The following is a 24,063-nucleotide window of genomic DNA, read 5'->3' as shown; positions in this document are numbered from 1 at the left end:
CCTACAGTTGCAACATTGTTTTCCTGCACTGAACAGAATCTTTTGGTTATCTGAACTACAGATACCACCAGCCCAATGCTTGTACAATTTCACTGTGACATACTGAATGACAACAGTCTCTCCTTGCCCTTGTAAAGCCTACGAACTTCCCTACTATGGAGAAGGAGCTGTTCCATTTTCCAACTCCACAATTAACACATTAAACAGGATTGTTTTCAAACAAAGCCCTGTGGGAGCACAGTCAACATTTTCCTCGGCAATTAATATTAAGGACCATTAATAACTCTTCTGAACATTGCCACCAACTTCTAGATGCACACATTGTCTTGTTGCTGGTACCTACATTTGTCAATCTGTTCGTCAATTGCCTCTGAGAAATTCCTAAAAATCTTGGAGAAATTTATCATCTAACGTTCTGTTCATTAAATTTGCTCTATTTTTAAATATGTTAAAGAAAGTTGCTCTATGCCTAGTAAACCCATTCAGAATAGGCCTCATAGGCTGATAGAAGCCACATGTTCCATTCCATAATCATTTACCACTGTTCCACTAATTCAAAAAGAGGACAAAGTAAAAATCTGTAAAGATGGAAATAAATTTTCAGAATAAGAACTAAATTCTGCTTGATTTCTTATTACTGAAACTTTTCCTGATGTTATTCTTATGCTGATGAATGTTTTAAATAAAGCACAATGCATAGATAGCCATCCGTGATGACATCCAAAAACTTTTATCTTCCCCAGCTGTGTGTTTGCAGGATTTGCTGTAGTTTCATTAGTTCGGAAATACTGAAATACAACATGGCATAAGAATCACATCACCATTATATTCTCAAATGAATTAATTTAGTTAAAGATAATAAATGTCTGTGTTTTCTATTCAGAACAGTCTTTTATTCAAAAAGTAATGCAGACAATCACAGAACACAAAATTTCTAATGTAAAAGATGGCATCCCAAGCCATAACAGTGCAGATAACATGCTTAATGAAAACAACTTTTAAAAAAAAAAAAAAAAAAAAACACCACAAAAAAACCCAAGAAAACCCCAACAAACAAGTAGATGTTTCTCCCCAAACCTACACACAGCATTGGAAAAATGTAATGTAAAGAGAGAGACCAGACCTCCTAACACCTGTCCTCTTGCTTTAATCTATTATAAGTTTGGACTAATTTTGATTTTTCCTTATTTTTCCTTAATATGTGCAGTACTGAAGACATTCCAGAAAAGTATGAGAAAAACTTGTGCCTTTTCTTAAAATTTGAAGACAGAATGATCTCAGAGTAAGGTTGTCAATTCAACATTAACCTACCACAAAACAATGGGAAAAGTAGGCACTTGAATCTCTTAACAAAGTATTACACAGGGGTTACAAAATTACTGTTGGTATCATAGATTTATAGATTTTTAATTACGAGAACTTCAGAGATCATAAAAATTAAAAATTTTTGTAACAAACTCCTCAATCGAGGCCAAGGTATACTAAAATTCAGTGAGTGAAAGCTGAAATTAAGCAAGTTCTTAATAGAAATAAACAGCTTTTAAAATGTTTTAAATAGGAAAAATATTTACGGGGAACAATTTACAAGAACCTGACATGGATTTTCCATCACTGCTTATTTATAATTCAGAGCTTCACTGCCTCAGAGGTAAGGATTATTTCAGACAGGACTGACTTCATTAAAAGATACGGTGCATGTTATGCAGGTGATTACACTAATCGCATCTCTTTCTTCTAGTATGCCATTGCGTCAGTGAATGAAAACACACTGCTTAGAGTTTTGTAGAGGGAATGCTTGGTTCAATCAAAATATAAAACCATTTCTGCATTGCACCTGGAGAATCCTGCTACTTAACCTCAAAAGCAGCACAAGACATAAAAAAAAACTCGACAAAACAAAAGCAAAGGATGGGATCTGGCTTCATTTCAGAAAATTTTGCACAGCCCTGTGAACATTTTGAAGGTCACCCAAAAAATAACCAGGCTTCCAGAGAACCTGATTCACACGTTCCAGCAACAACTAAATTCAGCTTTTATCAAACTGAATTCCAGAACCCTTGAACTCTAGCAGTGAACACTGTATACAATCTACAACACTACTTTCCATTAAGATAAGAAGCATATAGATTTAACAGTTCCTGCTAATTACTAGTGTGCCAGTATGGGTCAGATAGGCCAGTGACATCTGAATTTATGCTCCATGGCAACATAATTCATATGGCTGAAAGCCACTGGCACGGACTGGTACAATCTACTATTTCTTTAAAACTACCCATAAAATACAGAAAATTATTTGATATGAAGAATGAACACATTGGGGTTTATCTGTTTTAAGCAATGTTTCTCCAGGTTTAGCTAAAGGGATTATTATCTACAGAAGCAAGAGATGTAAGGATAACAATCTAGTTACAACATTTATATTATACATACAGAGCAGTAGCATAAAAAGTTACTATCATTGTAGCTAATTTCCTAACCATACCACTATTTTAAAGTTTCACCCTTGACATCTTATTATGAAAAAAGCCAGTTTTGAAGACAGCAAATTTATTTCATTTGGCTCACATCCATGTCTTTAATAACTTCAGTGTATGTTGCCAGCCATCACAATGATGCATGAACGTTCTTGGGTTTTATTAGGGTCCTCATAGTAGAATTAAAGAATGGTATGTTCATTCTTTAAGCCTGCATAGTTTTTTGGTTTGTATATTGTATTTAGCTATCTAGTCGATAGGTGACTCTTCTGCCCCCACTAATCCATAGCATCTATCACTTTTGCTGACACATACAAAGCACTCTAAGCTTGTCCCTTGTGGCTATTTTTTTGTTGTTCGGTTGGTTTTTACTACAAGCTTACATCCCACTCTTTAAATTCCCTATTTGTTTTCACATAATTCTACTATGCCCTACTATTTTTTTAAAATAATTCTTATCACTGCAGCTTCAGTTTTCTAAAGTCTGAGAGCAGACTAGATGTGGCTGCTTCTAGTCTGCTCAGAAACTCTGATAATACTCCAGTTTGCAACATGATATCTACTGTATTATCATCAGTCCATATTTTTTGCTTTCTATGTAGTACTCATAACTAAATGGTTTTTTCCTCACCCCATCCATGAAGGAACCAGTCATCTCAAGGACAAATGAGAGTCTACTACTTCTATTATTTCCCTATTCATACATTTCATAACTTATTCATTCCTTTCTGTCTAAGATGTAATTGTGTTGTCCTCTTAGCATTAATTTGGAGTCTAAGCCAACATTACCTGCAACACCTGCACAACATAAATGGCCTTTCAATAATATTGTGCTTTTTAAAGGCCCAGAATAGTATTTTCAAAAACAATTATTTCCTCAGACTTGTGTTATTAACCAATATCTGCAATATGAAAAAAAAAAAAACAAAAAAACAAAAAAAACCCAAAACAACAACAAACAAACCACACACGTATAGTGGCAAACAAAATTTGCAATATTCTGGTTTTCATCATTCCATTGTCATACATATGAACATATTATGTATACTAGTTAGAACTTCTACAGTCACTGTTCTAGAAATCTTTAGAAAAATCTTGTTTTAAAATCAGCTGCTGCTACCTATGATATCGCCACAAGTAAACACAAGACAGTTCCAATAAAATTAGTGGCCAGTCTAGACTACATCTCCAGTTGCTAACAGATTGAGAGAATTTCTCAGCTTCATCACGATGACTGTAATTAGGCCCTACATCAACCACTACTTTAAGCCAGATCTACTTGTAGCTTTTCTTTCAATTAAGTGAACCAAAAATACTGCAAGGGCTTTGAATTAGTAAAACTAGATTTTATTAGAACACAGTTTGGCTATTACAAAAAAAGAAAATTCAGGAAAAGAGAATCAAAATGAAAGGAATTTATGAACAATTGTATCTCCTTTCTGCTGTGTCCTTCCAGCGTAGATCTTTTCCTTTGGTCTTGCTCTCAGGTCTAGCACTTTGTGGAGGCTTGTTGGGTAGCAACATATTTTACTATGTCTTTGACAGCCTGAAAAAGTCCATTTCCAACACTGTTATAACACATCTTCTTGGGTGTCTATTTATTACTTCTTAGAGAAGGCATCAGGTTTCTGGTAATGCTACAGGTTCCAGACTTGCTTCTGTATCTCACGGTGCCTTCCTGACCCACTATACTTTTACAATTCAAACAAACTATAGATAGTCCAAGCTTTGTTATTTTTCCTTTATTTTCATATCCTTTCCCTCTACTCTTATGTTTCTGAGAAACCTAGTTACTGACAATAAATTAACGGATGTTAGGACTGAATATAACAATTCGTAAAGTGCAAAATGCTAACCCACATAAACTGATCATTCAGCCATTTCTCCCTTTTTCTTTCCTTCCAACCCACCAAGAACCACAGAGCAGAACTGCTTTGAAGTTCTTAAAATAGCTATGAAAAAGACAGATGAAATTTAACTTTCATAAATGTAAAGTGATAAAAAGCAGGAAAAAGGACCAGGATCCTGATTACATACATAATGATGGACTCTGAATTGGTTATTAATACCCAGGAATGCAATCTGTGAATTATAGTAGCTTTATATAAGTGCCAGCTTAACACAGAGTAGTAACCAAAAATAAAGTGAGGAATTATTCGGAAAGGGAAAGAGAACAAAACAGAAAACACCATTATGCCATTATAAATCCTTATCATGAATACTATTTGGCCATCACTTTTCTGCAAAGAATATTGCAGAACTGAGGAAAACATTGGCAACAAGGATGACCAAGGACTTCAAGGAATAACTAAATAGATTAAAAATCTTCATTATGCAGAAGAAAAGACTGAGGGGGAATACAATGTAGTCAACAAAACCTGACGTATCATGGATAAAGTGAAACAATCTTTTGCTTTTGTCTTTTTCAATTAAAAAAAAAAAAGAAAGTGTCAAATAAAAAACCTACATGTTAAGTTAGCAGCAAAGATTTTGGAACTCCTTGTCACAGGGTACTACAGATGATAGAAGTTTACATCAGCTCGTAAATTAATTTGATATGTTCATGAAAGGGAAAGGAAGGGAAAAAACCCACAGAACCAAACTAACCCTAACAGATTGACCTGAAGCCCCTGAGCAGCAGGCTGTCTGAGGTTTGGAGAGTAGTCTGGCAAAGTGTAATAAAACCTTGGGTCAACTTTTTGGAGTGAGATAAATCTACTCCCTTTCCTCTTCTTGTGTGACAAAATGACCAGGGCACATGGTGCCAAGCTATTACAGCAGAAATAGCTTTGCCCTGAGAAGGCAGTTCAGGAATCGAGTAACCCAGTAGACAGTGAGGGTAAACACAGAGATGACAGTTCCGATTTGCATTTCAAGCATGAGCAGCTTCATTTACTAAAAGAGGAGCATAAAGGAATCATTCAGCTTAGCACACAAGCACTGAAGAAAATTACTTCATATCATAGATCTACAATGTTCCTAGAAGTGAGGAATCTGTATTGAGAATGACAGGCACAGAGAATAACTCAAGTGTTGAACTGGTGGTGACACTTTCTTTTCGGTATCGAAAAGGCAGCGAGCGATACAGTGGTACTGCTTTCAATTCCTCTCACACCACTAGAAGTCAAGAGGGAGGTTCAGACAACACTCTATGGGCTATTGGTGCCAAAAGAGATAGAAAAAACATCAGAGACAACATATATGTAAAGCATGCAGATGTATACATGACCTATTTATTACACAAACAAGGTCTCTTTTCTTTGCCCTGCCCATAGAGGTAACACAAGTCCTATTCTCTCCCCTGTGCCTCGTTTCAGAAACAAAATATAAAGGCCACTTTGTTAGTCCGTTTCAGGTTGAGCAGCTCCTTACCATCATTTTAGTTTGACAGTAAAATGTCATATTTGATAAAATATTCACATTTTTTTCCTGCACTTTTTCCCTTCTCTAGTCCCAGCTTTTAAAAGACTCTCAATAGTTCACACATTCTCAAAAGAAGCAATATAGGTTTAAATCCTCTATACTACCTTTATTCCATGATGATCTTGCACAGTTACTTAATGGTATAGTAGCTAATGAGAAAATTCAAAAGAAAGTGAACTCATTTCAAGAAATAGGTTTCTATTAAACAGCATTTAATTACTTCCTCAGATCACAGAAAGGAACTCAAACACTCATATCAGCAATTAAATTTTTTTAACATAGTAATGAAAAACCCTTCTGAAACCAGATATTATTAAGAAAATACTTTCCTTTTGAAACTTTCTTTTTCATTTCTGTGTGTCATAGATAGAAAAGTATCCCACTACAATATTTGAAAATAATATAATAGTACTGTTTAATATCTTCGTCAATGACATGGACAGTGGGATCGAGTGCACCCTCAACAAGTTTGCAGCTGACACCAAGGTGTGTGGTGCAGTTGACACTCCTGAGGGACGGGATGTGCCATCCAGAGGGACCTGGACAAGTTCGAGAAGTGGGCCCATGTGAACCTCATGAGGTTCAACAAGGTCAAGTGCAAGGTCCTGCACATGGGTCTGGGCAACCTCCGGTATCAATACAAGATGGAGGATGAAGGGATTGAGAGCAGCCCTGCAGAGAAGGACTTGGGGGTAATGGTGGGTGAAAAGCTGGACATGAGTCACCAATGTGCGCTCACAGCCCAGAAAGCCAACCGTGTGCTGGGCTGCACCCAGAGCAGTGTGGGCAGCAGGGTGAGGGGGGGATTCTCCCCCTCTGCTCCGCTCTCGTCAGACCCCCCTGTAGTGCTGGGTCCAGCTCTGGGGCACCAACATCAGAAGGACACAGACCTGCTCGAGCAGGGCCAGAGGAGGCCACGGAGATGCTCAGGGGGCTGGAGCACCCCCCTGTGAGGACAGGCTGAGAGAGTTGGGGGGTTCAGCTGGAGAAGAGAAGGTTCTGGGGAGACCTTAGAGCGGCCTCCCAGGACTTAAAGGGGGCTTATAAGAAAGATGGGGACAAACTTTTTAGCTGGGCCTGTTGTGATAGGACAAAGGGTAATGGTTTTAAACTCAAATGTGAGGCAGAAATTTTTTACCAAGAGACACTGGAACAGGTTGCCCAGAGACATTGTGGATGGCTCTTTCCCGAAACCATTCAAGGCCAGGTTAGATTGGGCTCTGAGAGACCTCTCTAGTTGAAGATGTCCCTGCTCATTGCAGGGGGGGTGGACTAGATGACCTTTAAAGGTCCCTTCCAATCCAAACTATTCTATGAATCTATAATCTAACAAATCAAAATAGATGCCTTAGCAATAAATATTCCACTTCATTTCTGGATGACTCTTGCGATTATCTTTCATTTGTCATCAACAATAATGTCAGTGTAAAAGACATTGCTTTTCTCCAAATACTAAATTATTATCAAATTAACCCCCCAATCTCTTTTTAATAAACTGTTTCAAAAGTATATGTCATTTTTTTCTACAATTTAGAAACTCCCAACATATAAAACACACTATAATCAAAAATACATCAATAAACTACTACTGTTCTATTTTTTCCAGCACAAAAAAAAATTCTTACAATGGGGGAAAAATAAGTTATCTATGAGATCATATTATGAAACCCTATCAAATTATCCCCAGCTTTCCTGTTTTTATTTTCTTTCAATCTGTTAAAGTGCTTACCTGTTTAATTGCTACTAAGAAAAAACCAGCTTGTGCAATGCCCAGATAAGTTACCAACTCCAGCTTTGATACAAAAAGGACTGTAGCATAAATGCCAGAAAAATTACAACAAAAGAAATCCTTCCATTCATTTCTTTTTATTTACCTCTTTTGTTATCTCTCCCTTAAGTTACCTCTAGAGACAGCATCTGTGACATTAAAACTTTCCAGGAGCAGTAGCATCAGAAATTTACTGATTAACCCATTTTGTTCTCTACAATGTTCTACTAGAACCACTTCTTCAGCTTCCCCTAGAAGTTCATTGCAAATTTGAAATATTGAACTTTCCATAACTTTGAAATTCCATGTTGTAGAAGAGCTAGACATGAATTTGGGAACATCACCATGCAGTTGGCGTCATAAGGAAACTTTTGACCAAGGATGCAATTTTGGGAGGAAAAAATTAGTTCTACATAGTTTCACTAGTTTATTGCAAGTAAGCAAAGTCAATTAAAATATTAACTAAAGATAAATTTTAGCTGTTCAAGCCTTGCAATAATATAATACATCGCAACAAAGAACACGTTTAATCAAATCCATAAATGAATCTAACCTATTAACATACGCAAAATTCAAGCCACGTTATACAGTATCATACTGAATGATACAAAATGCTAATCCCAGAAAACTACCATTATCTTACCTATCTCTACGTAGAAAAATTTGGTTACAGAAACACAGATTTGAAATCTATACCTACATGGGGTAATTTAAAGTAGTATTTGCTGAAAATTAAAAGACTGGAAACAAGATTTATGGGCCAGAGGCTTTTACCAGGAATAATGTAGTAATACATATGTGTGCATTATTTTAAGTTGAGTTAGACAACTCAACTTACTTATTGTTTTTCCTACCAAAGTAAAAAATTACAAAGAGGAAAAGCTTAACATTTTATTTCTATTACCACTGAGATATCCCATTCAAAGCCTGAGTTTAAGAAGATCAAATAATGCCATCATGGTAAATATCCCACATTATCAGACATCTTGATAGCACTTATTTGGGAAGGCCAGCAGAATTTATGACATGTCCTAGTCTTTCCTCTCATTTGTACTCATCTCAGGACAAAAGCAGTGTTGCCTCTGAGAATATGATGGCCTAAAGGGAACAGACATTCAGCATTCATCTTCATTTTTATAGTTACAATGTCACCTTTTGCAATTTCTATACAATTCACTTCAGACTGGGAGACACAAACTTAATCTCTTTTTGTTAATATTTCTGATGCTACATATTTCGTTTAGAAACACAGTATTCATGCCTGAGAAGAAAGCTTGAAATCAAAAGAGATTATTTTGTAGAATTAATTTTGATCCTGTATCAGTTAGACAAGTGCCTAAGAGGGGAAAAAAATGACAATTTCTTAAATGTTCTTGATACAATCAATGTCCTAATCACCACTGCTGTGTCTTACTTTCATTCAGACTTATCTGTCCATCATCCATAGTTCCATTCTCTTAGAATGCCTTAAGATAATCTGTTTCATTTTACCAGCAAGTAACAGAGGAATGAAAAGTAGCTCAGCTTATCCTCGCCAGATAAAAGCCATATCCTGTAAGGCCACAGCTACTTCTAGTTCCATTAAAATAAACTTAATTAATTTAAATGTAACATTTTCAGAATAAGCTTTGTACACAGTTGACCTTGCTCTGTGAAACAACCTTTTACACAGTCCTGTCTGAATCACATAAATTGTCTCCTTTGTCACTTCAATTCCCTATGGCTATGATTTTTCCTTTTCATATCCTGTCCTTATCAGCTGCCTAACTACAAATACATCTCACACTGTCTCAAAGGACCGTAGTACAATTTTCTACTGTTTTTGTAAACTACAGCTTAAAATTACAACTAAAAATGTATGGAAATCCATAGTTATGTACTAAAGACTGAATTCATCTTGTGAGATAATATGAATGTATTTCTACGGCTGAGAGGTGGTTGTTATTTTAGGAATTATTTCCTCTTTCTTTTTTCTTACTGCACCCCCAAATATAAAACAAAGAAAAAGGTAGGTGTACTTTAAAATAACCTAGCAAATTCAAGTTATTCCTTCTAGATAAAAGAAAAAGAAAAGCACGTAGAGCTCTTCCTGAAATTAAAAAGATCAATTTGACAAATTATTCTTAATTTCCACATTCAACACAGAAGAACATAATATACGGATAAGTTTTATTAGGAATACAAAACTGTACAAAGCCAACTTTCTAATATAAGAGACAATTGAACACTTTTGTGCCTTTCATTGTTAAACAAGACGAAGCACTAACTTATTTACCAAACATTTATACACCCTCAAACTCTGCCTCAAATGTGGCAATTGCTAAAATGTTTAAACATAAAACAACAGCTTTAAAATTATATATAAATATTTTCACTCACGATTCCATTGCATTCAAAATCAGAAATTCCCTATGACTGCTGGTCAACAAAATTTCAAAGTAATTTCAGTTCTAACGAAGTGATGTTGTTTTGGGAGGTTCCAGGCATTACCTGCCTTTCCCACTGTCCACTTTCAGCTTTCCTGTGTCTACTGGTTTTCCAGCCAGAACTGATAGTGCCACAGTCCATTTCTAATCTCACCTCTTACAGGGACCTGACTCACTCAGACTTGCCAAGCCACACAATTGAAGCTGAAATGGGATTTGTTACACAGGATTTTTTCATGTAGTACACAGAAAGCTTAACACTGCACATTGCTGATCCAACAGAACATTGTAGCATCTAACTATACAGAAGCCCCAATCCAAAAAATCTGAATCATGGCTCCTGTTTACAAGCGTCTGATGAGTTCTTCATGCATTTGCCTATAAGTTACCATTTCCTATTATGCACCGTTAGGCACGAGTGGTTAATTAGCTTTTCCCATATGCCAGTATATACATAAATTCCAATTATTAGCTGTGTCGGATCATCAGTTTACACAAATTACCTTTAAATCCAATATTTGCATATCTTCTGGTCTGCATGTTGTCTCCAGACAACAGCATATATGTGTTTTGGATGACTTTGTTAGTTCTTTGAAGAGATATACACTTCTTGATATTTAACCAAGTATTTAAATTGTCATCACTTGCATCACCAAGGTCTTTACTACTTCAGCTGAAAAACTGCATCACTTGTGCTAGGCTCACATATAGTAATTAAAGGGCACAAGAATGCTGTTTCACATATAACATTATTTCTGCTCAACGCAATACTAAAACTCATGAACCCGAGAGTGCTGGACAGAATTTCCAGATAAGGTGTAAGTAAAAGGCACAGCATTCTTCCACCTGAAATCACTGAAATCTCCCTTTATTGAACCCTTACTCTTATTCCTCCCTTGTGGTGTAAAACAGAAAAGGAAAAAACATACTTCCAAAAAGAACCCGGTTGCAGGAGAGAGAGAGGAGGAAACCAACCTTTTGTTCCTTTGCATAAATGGTAGCAAGTACTAAATATTGAATAGTTATGGCATGGTTTACATTTCAGTCCAGCAGAACAGGATCTACGCCTGGTCCCAACAGGGTTTAGAAACACTAGCTCCTGACTGCGTGGTCATACCTCAATACTAAGTTCAGCTTGTTGGTTGAATATGTTTGCCTAAGCACAGTCTCAAGTCATGATAATTTCTGCCATTTTCAGACCAAAAGTATATCACCGCTTCCCATCTGAAAAATGAGTAGCGCAATCTGCCAGATGGGTGATTACATCTTACCCCTTGAAACTCATCCTGAAATGTGTTCTGGCTTACTGTCACGGTTCAGCATCAACAACGTGAAAGAGCATGTAAAAACAGAACCTACAAAGAGTACTTGAAACTGTCATGCTTTAGACAGACATATTACCTTAACAGTTTCATCTTTATCAAGAAAATACAGAATTGTATTCAATTAATGACTCCACCAGTCATGGGGGAATCCTCCAGGCACAGAACAGACACTTGTCATCATACTGGTACCATAGCTTGATTTCTTAGGGAGCTACTTTTTTTATAACCTGGGTATTGACTCCATGGTTAATTCAGGTAGTTTGTACATGCTGAAATGCTCAAAGCCAGATTATAAGTAAAATATAGAGTCAGGTTTTCTAATGACTATTTACTTTAGAGGGTATAATGGGAAGGGATAAGTAGTTAAAATATGCCATCAACTCTAAAAAAGCTAAATGAAAAGCTAAGTCCCATTGACAGCCACATTATGATTTTTGAGATGAAAGGTCTTAGGGAAGAAAAAAAAGCTAACCTTCATAAAATAATAAGCAGAACAAGCCAAGGTAAAATATGTATATATTTCACTTAGGACCTTAGTATTATAAACCACTTCAGCTTTGCCTTATGCTGTGTAACTCCTACAGAAACTACCAAGTCATTATCTTGTACTGCAGCAAAATGCATTAATTTTTCCCAACACATCTGGTGGCTTTTTTTGCTCTCCTTTGCTAACTATGGAAGCCTAAGACTTAGGTATCAAGGAGACATCCAAGCAAGGTTTTGGATGGAAAGAATTTCAGTATCAGCCATGGATACACACGTGCTTAGTCATGCCAAAATGTTATAATAGCATTCGCTGTGTAACACAAAAGAAGCAATCATCTGAAATAAGGACCACACAGAAGACAATCTTGTACCCAAGGAAACAGAACAGCAAAGTATCTCATTTTTCACACCAGATTACACAAGCAAATTCTAAAGGAAGTATGCTAAAAGGGCTACTTTCCACTAAAAGAGAAAGGATATGATTTTACAAGCCCAATATTATGTTTTCATTCATAAAATCTGGGCACAGGGCCAGACCTGACTGCATACATTCAATTTGACCTTTCAGGAACATCTATTTCACTGCAGAACCTCCACACTAATACACAACTTTGAATTATACCACTAATGCCAGTCACAGATACCACCTCCCAGTGAAGTAGCAGTTATTTATAAAATCCTCCTGGGACCATCACTCATAAAGCATGTGTCCTAGAGATTACTCCAAGGAGCCTGGTTGTCTAAAGAAAGTGACAGTTTTGGATGGTAGTGATGCAACTCACTAAATTGCGTTGATTAATACAGAATCTTGCAATAATGGTAGTGACTGCATCCAAGGGAATAACTCTACTTTTCTACGGCTGCTCAGTTCAATGGTGCCCAAACTTTTCAGCCAAGAAAAATATTAGCTTACCCTATTAACAGGAGGTGGCTACAACTACAGCAAGATCAAGCTGACCTACTCGTAGATAGAAGTCATCATAGACAGAAGTCAAATAATCCATGATGACTACCTGTACAGCATGCACTCCACAGCACCCGCATGCAAAGATGCATCCCAGACTGGGATTCCTCACCCTGACCCAAGCCAGAAGCTTGCAGTGAGCTGTTACTGGCAGAACAACACATACACCTCACACTTACCTTCTCATTTCCGCAGAGAACTTTTGAGCAAGCTCTAGCATGGATAATTTTCCTTCTGGGCATATATGTTAGATACTTTGGGGTGTAACTGACACAGAACTGGATTAGAAGCCACAAAATTTCATTTCAAATCCTTCCTCAGTGTTAGTGGTTTTTTTTAGAAACTTCAAGATGTCACCTCATCTGCGCCATTCTCTTTCCTTGCAATAAACAAATACAGTGTTTCCTCCAGTTCACCAAAGTAGTGAAAAAATAATTTTGTGACTGTGAGACATCCAACATTGTGATTTTGGAACCATACAGCTATACAGGTATTGTATTATGCAAGAAAATAGAAAATATAAAATTTAGAATGAAACTTTGGTGTACTAAAAGTAAGAGGACTTGGTCGTTTGAAGAGACCAGCATCTCATTCATTCAGAAACTAAAGGAGGGTTATATCAGGATTACACTTCATTATATTTCAGACTTTCTAAACATCTAAACCTTTGTATAACTTGACTTCTCTAATATTCAATATTTTTTTCATAACAAAGAAATCTAGCATCAATTACTTCTCTGATAACATTCCACTACTAAAATCAACATAAAAGTAACAGAAAATTGGAAAGTATACTTGTTCTGGGACACTCTCTTATTCTTTTAAATGTATCACTTTTTAATAAATTACCAATTTACTGGCAATAACTGAAACAATACATACAATTTATTAATCTTCTGAGCTATGCCATCTCAGTAGATTCATTAAAAACCTTGGCAAAATAAAATTTTAAAAGTCTGACCACTTACATAGTATACAAATTTTAAAGACTAACCAGACTTTAACTGAATTTTTTTCAGACTTTTATCATGAACCTAATGACAAACCTAAGACTCAAGTCTCAAATTATACTTCATCATTCTTCGGATTGTTTGAAACAACTTTAGTTTTCTTTTCAGGCTATACTTGCTAGTACTCCAGTCAATCCACCATATTTAATTTAAAATTATGACCCTCAGTGCTGCAGATTAAGATAACATTTGTCAGTAGTTTAGCGATTCAAAAGAGTGTGTCAGACAAAGGGATTTTAGAAGAGTGGGGATTTTTTTTTTCTCACCTTACAGACCATGATATGGGCTCCAAACCTGTTTTATTGAAACCATTAGCAATTTTCTCTATTGCCTTCAATGGGAAAAAGATTTGAGTCTCTATTATGTAAGATTGATGATGACTACATGGTGACTAAAGCACCAAAAATTCTCAAGCATGATTCACCCCTTAATCTTTTGAAGGTAATTGATTTTTTTTTTTTTCTTTTTTCCTGTTTCCCTTTCCCTTTCCCTCGCATGCACATCTCATTGTTTTATTAATAACTTTTGGAAAATATTTCTAAACTTGTTTTTTCAGATGACTTGTCCCAATTCTTTCTTCTCTTAGTAGCTCTCAAAAACTCTTCTAAAACCTTTTTCCATCAACACAGTATTTAAAAGACGTAAGTTACTTTCTGTTGACAGTTTCCAATTATCATCATTGTATTTGTTTTAAAGTAATGTATACACTGAATGTGGTACATTTAAGTGTTTGAAAATAAAGTTAATTCTGCACATACCAAAAAACAAAGAAATGTGAAGGTAGATTTTGATTCATTCTTGTGTCCTTTTATAATCTTAAACTGATTGTGTATGATACACTTAGCAAAACTGAATTATGGATTTCACATAATCCTTCATAGTAATCAGAAGAATTTCTCCCTAGTTATAACATCACACATTTCAGAACCAGTGATATGAACAATAATCGTTGTTAAATCACAGTGTCAGATCTTTGTTTACTAACTTTGGTCTAGAAAGCTCATAATGCTTTAAGATCTGATTCAGGGAAAGAAAGCAACCTATACATGAAGAAATACACATTACTGAGGACATTTGACCTAGGTCCACTCATTTTAAAGGTCAGGGAAGCAACTGCTGCACTACTGAGCTTGAGGGGAAACCTGGACCTCAAATCCTACTCCTTGCGTTGTGTCACAAACAACTTTATTTTTACTAGATTTGGAGAGGCAGATATAAAAACACTAGCTATAAAGCCAATATTTAATATGGTCTGCTAATTCTATGTAGGCAAGTTTTCCTGGAAAATAACCTATTACACCACTAACACTGAAGTGTATCGTCAGTTTGTGAACAGAATAGAAAAGCAAAAAGGAATGGGACAGTGCTAGGCAACCTAGAATTCCATGATTATTCTAAACACTTCCACTAAAAGGTTTACTTCTATTTTTCAAACTTTCTCTGTAATTTCTTCTGTTATTTAAGTGCCTCATTGCATACATAACAGAAACCCAGCAAAAAAGAATTTCCATAGCAACTATTCCAAGGAATACAGTTCAGCAATTCATACCATAAAATTTTATGTACTTTGACCAATGCTTTTCTTTATCTAGATGGATTTCTTCTATCTACATTCAAGTGGAAATATTAATATTGGTCATGAAGAGTTTCATATTAACAATTATTAAAAATATACTTTAGTAGAAGAATGTTCTATGATCCTTAGGGAAACTGTGATGTTAACCTTCCAAAGTTTAGCATTTCCGACACTCTAGGATGATTCTAAAGACATTTCAAGCAAGAATGTGCTTTAATATTTGAAACATCTACAGTGGCATCACATAAAAATGCAAAGAGAATTTATACAAATTTTTCCATTAATCAAGAATTTTTCACAGCAAAAAGATACAGAAGTAAAGCTTCTGATTAAGAACCCAGAATCTATATTTAGACTAATTGAGTCCAAAGTATTTAAATTTATTTGGTTTGGAGTAGATTAGTTTTCCAAATCACTTTGGAATTTATACACTATCCTTTTGCTCTCTCATGGCAACTTATTACTGCCAGTGTACTACGTAGTGTATAATCATTCTTTTAGATAAACAAATATTGGCCTCAAACACCTCAGAATGGATTCTGATTCTACTGTGACTAGAAAAATCTGTAGTATAATCTTAGTCTCAAAATAGGGGATTTTTAGGCTCATAACATCAGATCTGACAATATGCATGATATTCCAAAATAAGCTCATTTAAGTGAGATTATTTACTTAAGATACACCTGGCTGTATTCTTCCATATTACAAAATATATTTATATTAGTTTTCTTAACCAAAAAAAGGGGGTAGTTCTTATCAGGGGAAAATTCATATCCAACAGTGCAAAATATCATTGCCTTTTCCTACTAAGGGATTCCCCTAATTTAGGAATGAAGGCAATACTTTAACAACAATAACTTTACTTTCTCTTTCACAAGAAAATTCATGCTAAATTGGTAAACCAGACTGGAAATCAGAAATGGAGGACTGTAGACACCTCACATGCAATTTTCTGTTACATGTTTTTACATGATCTGTGTGTCCTTTGAAGCCACCAGATTCACATGAGAACCTGTCAAAAACTTTATTACTGAGTAAAGTCTTATGTCACTGTTGCAATACTGAACTCTTCTGAAGGGCACCCACCAGTGGAGTCAAGTATTTAAACTGCCTCTGTGATAAACAGAGCTTCAAAGAGCCTCAATTTAGCCGTGCTCGAAGCAGAATGCCATCTGAAATTGCCGTTTGGAAACAGAAAGGAGTTTACCTTAAGCCCACTTTCTCTGCAAGGCTTTAGGATTTAGCTCCAGATGACAATGAGTTAATCACGATTCAGAACGGGCAGGCCCTCCTACAGTAATTCATCCCATTCAAACAGGAGCAACAGTCACTCTGCATTTAGAGATGTAAGAAGCAGTCATGGTGTCTCATCATCCAGCTCATGGCTACAAGTCTTCATACAGACTGAGGGAAAGCTGCTGTTGATACTTTCCTCAGCCCTGAGCCCTTATTCCATAGAAATATGTCCTAAGCAACAGACCACAGCCTCCTTTACTCTATGCCCCGCCAGTCTTCTTGTCCTTACAGTAGTAGCAGCCCCTGACTCTCCTTTTACAAATGTGCTACTTAGAATAAAACATCACGAAAAAAATTAAAAAACCCTAATCTGAAAAAATAATTACAATTTAAGGATATGTAAACAATGTGATTGAAGATATCTCAAAATTCATAATAGTCAGTCCGAGAAATTTCTGGGTTTAAAACGCTAAAGAGTAGTGGTGGGTGGGGTTTTTTTTATTAACAGATAATGACACTTAAATGCAAAGATATCAAAGCATCTCATGTTCCAGCAACATCAGAAGAAACAATTAGTCAATGCTGAAAGTGAAGTCTTCAACCAAAACCAAGACAAAGACTATTCTTATAACTGAATGACCACAGAAACTGTTAACTGTTTGATTAAAAGTACAGACAGATGTGGTTACAGTTTCATAAATAATACCCACAAGTAATTAACTTAAGTTCTGGCGGGGATGGAGAAGTGACTACAGATATCTCAACTTCTGTTTTAGGCTGCCTCATCATTATGAAATAGTTTTGCTACGTTTAGATGGAATGTGTTAAACACGACAGAAATTCATGTAAACTTCAAGAGAAAGATCAAATAAAGAAGTCACAGTAGAAAGGAGAAAAGGAGAGTCTGCAACATGTCTATCTGTCTATCTAGAAGGATCACAAAGTCATTGAAAAAAGAAAAGGAAAACGACTGACTGAAGGAGGTACAGAAGCTTTACAAAGAGCAGAGAACAAATCGGGGAACTTGAGAAGAGGATGCTCCAAGGTGTCTATCTGCTGCTTAAACCACTGATTTTCAAAAAAAAAAATAATCACAGAACCAGGAAATCCAAACATATCCCAAGGTAATAAAGTCCAAAGGCTTTGAACCGTAAATTATTCACACTAAAACATCTATAAATAAATGTGATGTAAAAGAAAATAAAAGAAAAAAAGGGAAAAGTTAGAACATGAAAAGCCTAAGTATAGAAAGAACAACATATTCTCTTTAATCACATCAGCGTCTCAAAAAGAATCGGTTACAGGAATGCATGAATGCTTGTAAAAATTAAACAAATCCTACTAGCCATAAATTCCAGAAACTGAAAATACCTGGACCATCAGCAGCAACACTGAGATCTCCACAAAAAGCAAAAATTAAAGAAAGGTCAAAAAGCTCATTTGATTATGTAAAACATCTCCATTTAATCAAGCAATCAGTTGATTAGAGTGAGAGGTCACTTAAAAATAAAACAAAACAGAAATAAACATTGACTCATTAAAGGAGTGGGGAGGAGAGGCAGGACCAAATAAAAACTTTTCCAACTTTACCCAAAAAATGTTTCTACAACTTGCTGTTCTCCAGCTTCCCGGTATGTTTTCAATACAGTAATGCATTTTTTACACAATGTGGACATCTCTGTGCTTCAGAACCCATGTATATACATGTTGTGGATGGTCTGAATTACTACTTTTCAAATGTGTTTCTACATCTTTTATTCTGCCACGCTACTGTTTCAAGGAAGAGCAGGTTTGGAAAAGCTTTTCCCCAGAACCTGATACAAGGAGCTCCAATAGAAGAAACTGAACAGATGGTTTCTTGTCAGCAGGCGGTTTGTAACAGAGGGTTTGCAGGTAAGAGCAGAAAAATATGTTCCCACTGATACATACCCCTCCCTCCCAAAAATACAGTATCAGTATTTGTGATCAAGCTTTCCAATGTACTGATTTTACATTCATATAATTTTGGGAGGAACTAGTCTTTTTTAATATATTCTGCATAGGAGAAGCTGTTTAAGCTTCTCCAGAGGCATCTGAAATATGACTTTTTTATTCAAAATCAGATACATATACAAAAAAAAAATATCTGCCTATAGGCAACTGCCAGCTGCAACTGCGTTTGCTCCATCTTCCTTGTTTTTGCATAATATAGTTCTGGAGTGAAACCTGACTACACGTTCCTGAGAGACGATTTTAAAATAATATAAAAAGGAGTATTTCTCAGTAAGCTATCAATATTATATTAAATTGAGCCTCAGAAATTGAAATTAGGGAGATATGATGCGTCACTCAATGTCCCTGACACCTATCCTTTAACATGAATTATTAAATTGACATAGATCTCATCCCATCTGAGCAAATTAACAAGAGTCGATTGTATTTTAAAACAGAAATCACATCAGAGATCAACACTGGTTTGTGTTGTCACATAGTACTTATGCTTTTTAATCACATAGGCTTTAGAACTTCTGATCAATACAATGCACTTTTAGCTCACTAAGATGAAAATTAATGAGCAAAACTAATTAAAATTTGCAAGTTTATCAATTTATAATGAAGGTGAAGATTAAAACTTTTTTTTTTTTAATCACAGGTCTTTGGAAACTAAAATTTTGCTTTCAGACAATTTGTAATGACTATCTTGTACAACTGAGCTACAGGAAGAGAATAATTCATTTTAAAAATTCAATCAATACTGGTAAAGGGAAAGAAACCTGTCAGACTAGTGAAAGAGTGGGAGGAAAAAAGGTAGATTCAGAAAAATTATTTACTGAAAAAGACTTTTCTACAGTTCCTTAATTTATCCAGGAATACTTTTCAAATCATATTTTATTGGGGTTTTTGCCATAAAATCAGTATTAAATTTTAAGTCAATCCTCCATATACTTATTATGCCCATGCAAAATAAACAGAGATAGGTAGAGTGTAAAACTGCCCTCCTCTGCAGGAGTTATCCATGTCAAAACTGAAGTTCCAGCTGCATTTTTAAGTGCTATGCATATACTGTAAATCACAGTTGGGTTTATGCTACTACTTTAGAAGATACTTCATGTACAACATATACACATTATCCAAAAGAGCATTATAAAATTGGTAAACTATTTAAAGAAAACTTATTAGGAGAAAAAAAAAAAGTCATCATAAAGAAGCAACATAATGTAAACTAAATAAAATCTAAATAGTACACATTCACTACATGCACCCTAATGAAAGCCAAACTGTTAACTTACTGCCTAAGTAGCTGAAAGAAAATTCTGCTCATGAGGCCAACCTTTTCAGGAGGTACAGCAAAAAAAATGGCTTTGTTTTAGTCTGGCTGTTTAGTGTAATTCCATGTCCTTTTCACCCAAAGTTTAGATAACCGGTATTTGAAAATACCAGAAAGCTTTGTTACTTCTTTTCATTTGGGCATCTCAGGAAAAAAAAAAAAAAAAAAAAAAAAAAATCAGTGTAATAACCTGAAATCTACCAGAAATCTACCATTACTAAAACTGAAGGGATATGATGAACACACACCGACGTACAAAATAAATAATTCATAACTATAGATAACATTTAAATCAGTATGAGAATTGTTAAGAAAAAATAATGTATTCACATTGCATATACATTTTATTAAAATAAGAAATATTTAAATGCCAATGTCCTCCATTTTAATTACAATTTCTCTTCAAAAGTTCAGCAAAAATATCAGTCTATCAAATAGCATTATTCAGCACTCTTTAAATGTAAATTATTTCGAAATTAAGCAAAATAATTTAAAGACCTCATAAGCAGACAGCCAAAGGCAAAGACCACAAAGAAAATTTAGAAGATAACTACATTGGGTCAGTTTGTCAAGTTTGTCTTCTGCCTGAAAAATGTCTCTCATTAAAATTTATTTCAATTTTAATGGTAGCATTTTCCATAGCTATGATGTTTAGAATAAATTGTTTTTACAGTCGCAGACAAAAACTAATGTTTAAATATGAATATTGTGGAGCTAAATGTGAATGTTGTGGTGAATATGTGAACCCTGGCTTTATTTTTATTAGGAATGTAAATGATGGATTGTATTTAAATGTAAATCAACTAGTTTTAAAGGTCACTGATCAAGAAGAATGCTTTGCCTCTTAGAAAAGTAACTGATGAGGATAAAAATGGAACAAACATCTTTTTTTTTTTTTTAAATGACAATTCTTTAACATGAATGAGGAATAAGACAAGGAAACCACAGAACTGGAGATATATTATGTCTTTCCAATGGTGATCTGTATTTAGAGACCGTGGAAAAGACTTTTGGGATGAGCATTTTTGATAAGAACAGGCACACATATTGGAAAACGTTATTTAAAGAAAAAAGTTCCTGCATGGTCAAGAAAATAATCTGTACACACTTGACAGGTCTTTTCCCACTCTAATTGCTAGGATTTCAGGACTTGTAGATCATACATTACCCCACAGCAAAACAGAGTAAGAAGTGTTTAAGACATAGCTCTACTGCCTAAAATATCAGCAATAAAATACCAGAAGAAAGATTCTCTCCTTTCAAAATTAAATTGTGAACGCAGCAGTGTGTGCTTATGTTATACACATTCACTTGTAGCATTCTTGTACTCTTTTAAACTATCTAATAATTAAAAACACAAGCACATAGATATCTATTACTTACTTACCTTTTCACACAAACATGTCTAACGGCATCGTGTTCCATATCAAACATGAAACAACCTTTCCATAGTTGTAAGAATAATACTAATCAAAGCACAGTGATATTAAAAACTTTTATCCACTGTATACACTTTATATAGATATATATGTAGAGAGAGAAATATATACAATGAAATAATAATGATGCTATAACAATTTTCAGATAGAGTAAGACTTCTTTATTATTCTTGTACTACCTACCTAAGAATATCTCTACTAAATGAAACTCTTGATATTTTCATGTAAAAGAATTGTGTTCATGATTTATTTCCACTATTTCCAAACATTATTCTACAGTCCAGACTAGTGTTTTAGGCTGTTTTCAACCTTTATCACCCTAAAAAAAAAAAGAAAAGAAAAATGGTTTATGACATTGTAAATGCAGTTTTAAAGTAGTCATTTGAAGCCATTCTGTATTTAAATTTATTTAAGTGTAACAGAACTTCTTGGAAAACACGTTTGAGACAAAGATGAGCAATAAATTCAAACTAAACAGTTAAGCAACTTTCTCATAGTATCTCCAAAGCAAAGGTGGAATAAAATATCTCACTGCTGGCCTTTAATTTCAGGTCCTTATAAATTTGAGTTTGGCCACTTGGAATGACATGAGCTCTTTGCCTCATGTTGACTGTGGTTGGTTTGCATTGAAGTTCCAGAGAGTAAGGAGGAGACAGATTTTTAACAGGAATGATTCAGTGAATTCCTGAAGCAGAACCCGGAGGAAGGAGAAAGGGATCTATCAGTCTAAGTTTCACTAATAAGAGATTCAATAACTCCAAAGGCTGAGGCAGAAAAATCCATATGTCCAAAAATGCTGGGGATGGAGAAAATGTCCTTTGGCAGATTTTTCACAAGACAGTAGATTGAGTTAGGGTGGAAGTAATATTCTCAGATCTGAACACCAAGCTTCACATGAGGTAGAAATGTAACCTCTAACTTTGCTTCAAAGAGAAGCTGAGAGTTGATAGGAGAATCTATTAAGCTCTTACTGGAATGAGGATGGCAAATTTGGCATCTATTACTAAGCAAAAAGGTAGATATTATTTCTCCACATCCTCACCGACATTTTCCATAGCTCCCTGTTTCATAGAACAGGTCTCAAAGTTGTTTCTACACAGCAGAAATGACGAGTCCTTGTAAACACATACATGTTTGAAAAGAGTATGTATTTCTGGAGCACGTTCTTCTGCAGTGCCAGGTTGTGCTCCAGAGCATCTAAACCCAGCATGCAACAACCACGTACCAAACAGTAACATAAACCATGGAAATTCTGCCCAGTCTGTCCACAGAGGATTGTGCAGCGAGAGGATAACAACGTAAACACCTGCTCTGCCAAACTTTTCGCTGACCTCGAAAGGTGTAACTCTGTACAATAGATCTTAACATTGCTGCTGCTGCCTGATCTGCATAAAGGCTGAAACCAATTCATATGAGTTATTCTTTTACTTTTCATTTTGATCGTTATGAGACCCAGATCACTGGATTATTTTTTTTAATTTGTTTTACCATTTTTAAAATATTTCTACAGCAATTTCAGACCCTCGGAGGTCAAGAAGTCGCAGTATTGAAACTAATTTCAATCCCAAAATTTCCATTTCTGAAACTCTGGAATAATACAGGAATAATCAGAACTAAAAGACTGATGATTAATTATTCCTTAATATATGAAAATCACTGTGCATCTGTAAACTCCACATTCTACAGAACTGCCAATCTTTTCAATAAACAGACCAAATGAAGAAAGAGAAAGCTGTCAGAGGAGAAATTGGTTAAAATGCCTGACAGAAAACCATGGCTTTTCATTTTAATACTGATAATTACAGAAATGAAATAATGCTGGCAATGGTATGATAATAATTATATGCAGAAAAGGAACAGATTAAGGGGAATAAAATAATTTTAACATTGCTTAGAAAAGCTGCCTCATAAAAATAAATACTTTTAATTTTTTTTGTTTCAGGCAGGAAATGGTACTATCATTCTTTTTTTTTAAAGATATGTGATTATTGTCCATTTCTCTCGGAAAAAAACAATTTGTGACACCGCTTACAGATTTCTGATCTATGTTTTCCAAAACCATCACCTTCATATCCATAGTCAAGTAGCAAAATTTAACACAACTAAAAAACCTAGAAGTTCACAAAATTGCTATAGCCCAAAACTTAATCCCAATCAAAAAAACATTTGAAGCCATTTCTTTTTCTTGAAGCAGAACTACCCTGATGTGCTGCTTAGAGATCTAAAAGAGCTCTAACTGTTTGGGTTTTTTTTAGTCCAGTTGATATTTCAAATTTACTACACACTGACATCTCAGCAAGAACCAGTTCAGCACAGCCTGTTTGCCCACGGGAGTGCTGCCAGAGCAACAGCATGGTGCAGGAGCTCCCTTCTCTTGTCTTCTCTTCCTACGTTTCATCCCATCCCAGCTCTTTCACCATATGACCCACCAACATCTCTTTTTGCACTGTGATGCTGGGCTACTTGAACATCTCAATTTTCTGCATCTGTGTAAGAGATGCTCAAAAAAAGTGTTATTCTGGTTTGTAGATGCTGGTGGGAGGAGGTTCAATGAGTGGTAGTCTTGATTTCTTGCTCTTGCACACTAGAGGAGCACATGGTTACAGCTATGGGTACCCTGACAGTGCTC

The 24,063-nt window shown here is 35.3% G+C and overlaps 1 protein-coding gene across 3 annotated transcripts in view; it reads right to left on the bottom strand.

Moving 5' to 3' along the window:
* The window catches only part of CTNNA2 (catenin alpha 2), a 524,441-nt gene that overhangs the window by 474,032 nt on the left and 26,346 nt on the right, over nt 1-24,063 (bottom strand). The window contains exon 1 of one of the 3 annotated variants that reach the window (XM_074865477.1): nt 21,618-21,637. The exons of the other annotated variants lie outside the window; for them this stretch is intronic. The gene's annotated coding sequence lies outside the window, so the exon portion shown is untranslated. Of the gene's footprint in view, nt 1-21,617; nt 21,638-24,063 lie in introns of those variants that run through there. 3 annotated transcript variants of the gene reach the window in all.

The sequence above is a fragment of the Strix uralensis genome, chromosome 4 (assembly GCF_047716275.1).
Source record: "Strix uralensis isolate ZFMK-TIS-50842 chromosome 4, bStrUra1, whole genome shotgun sequence".
NCBI classification, from domain to species: domain Eukaryota; kingdom Metazoa; phylum Chordata; class Aves; order Strigiformes; family Strigidae; genus Strix; species Strix uralensis.
This window is presented reverse-complemented; position numbering and strand designations above follow the sequence as displayed.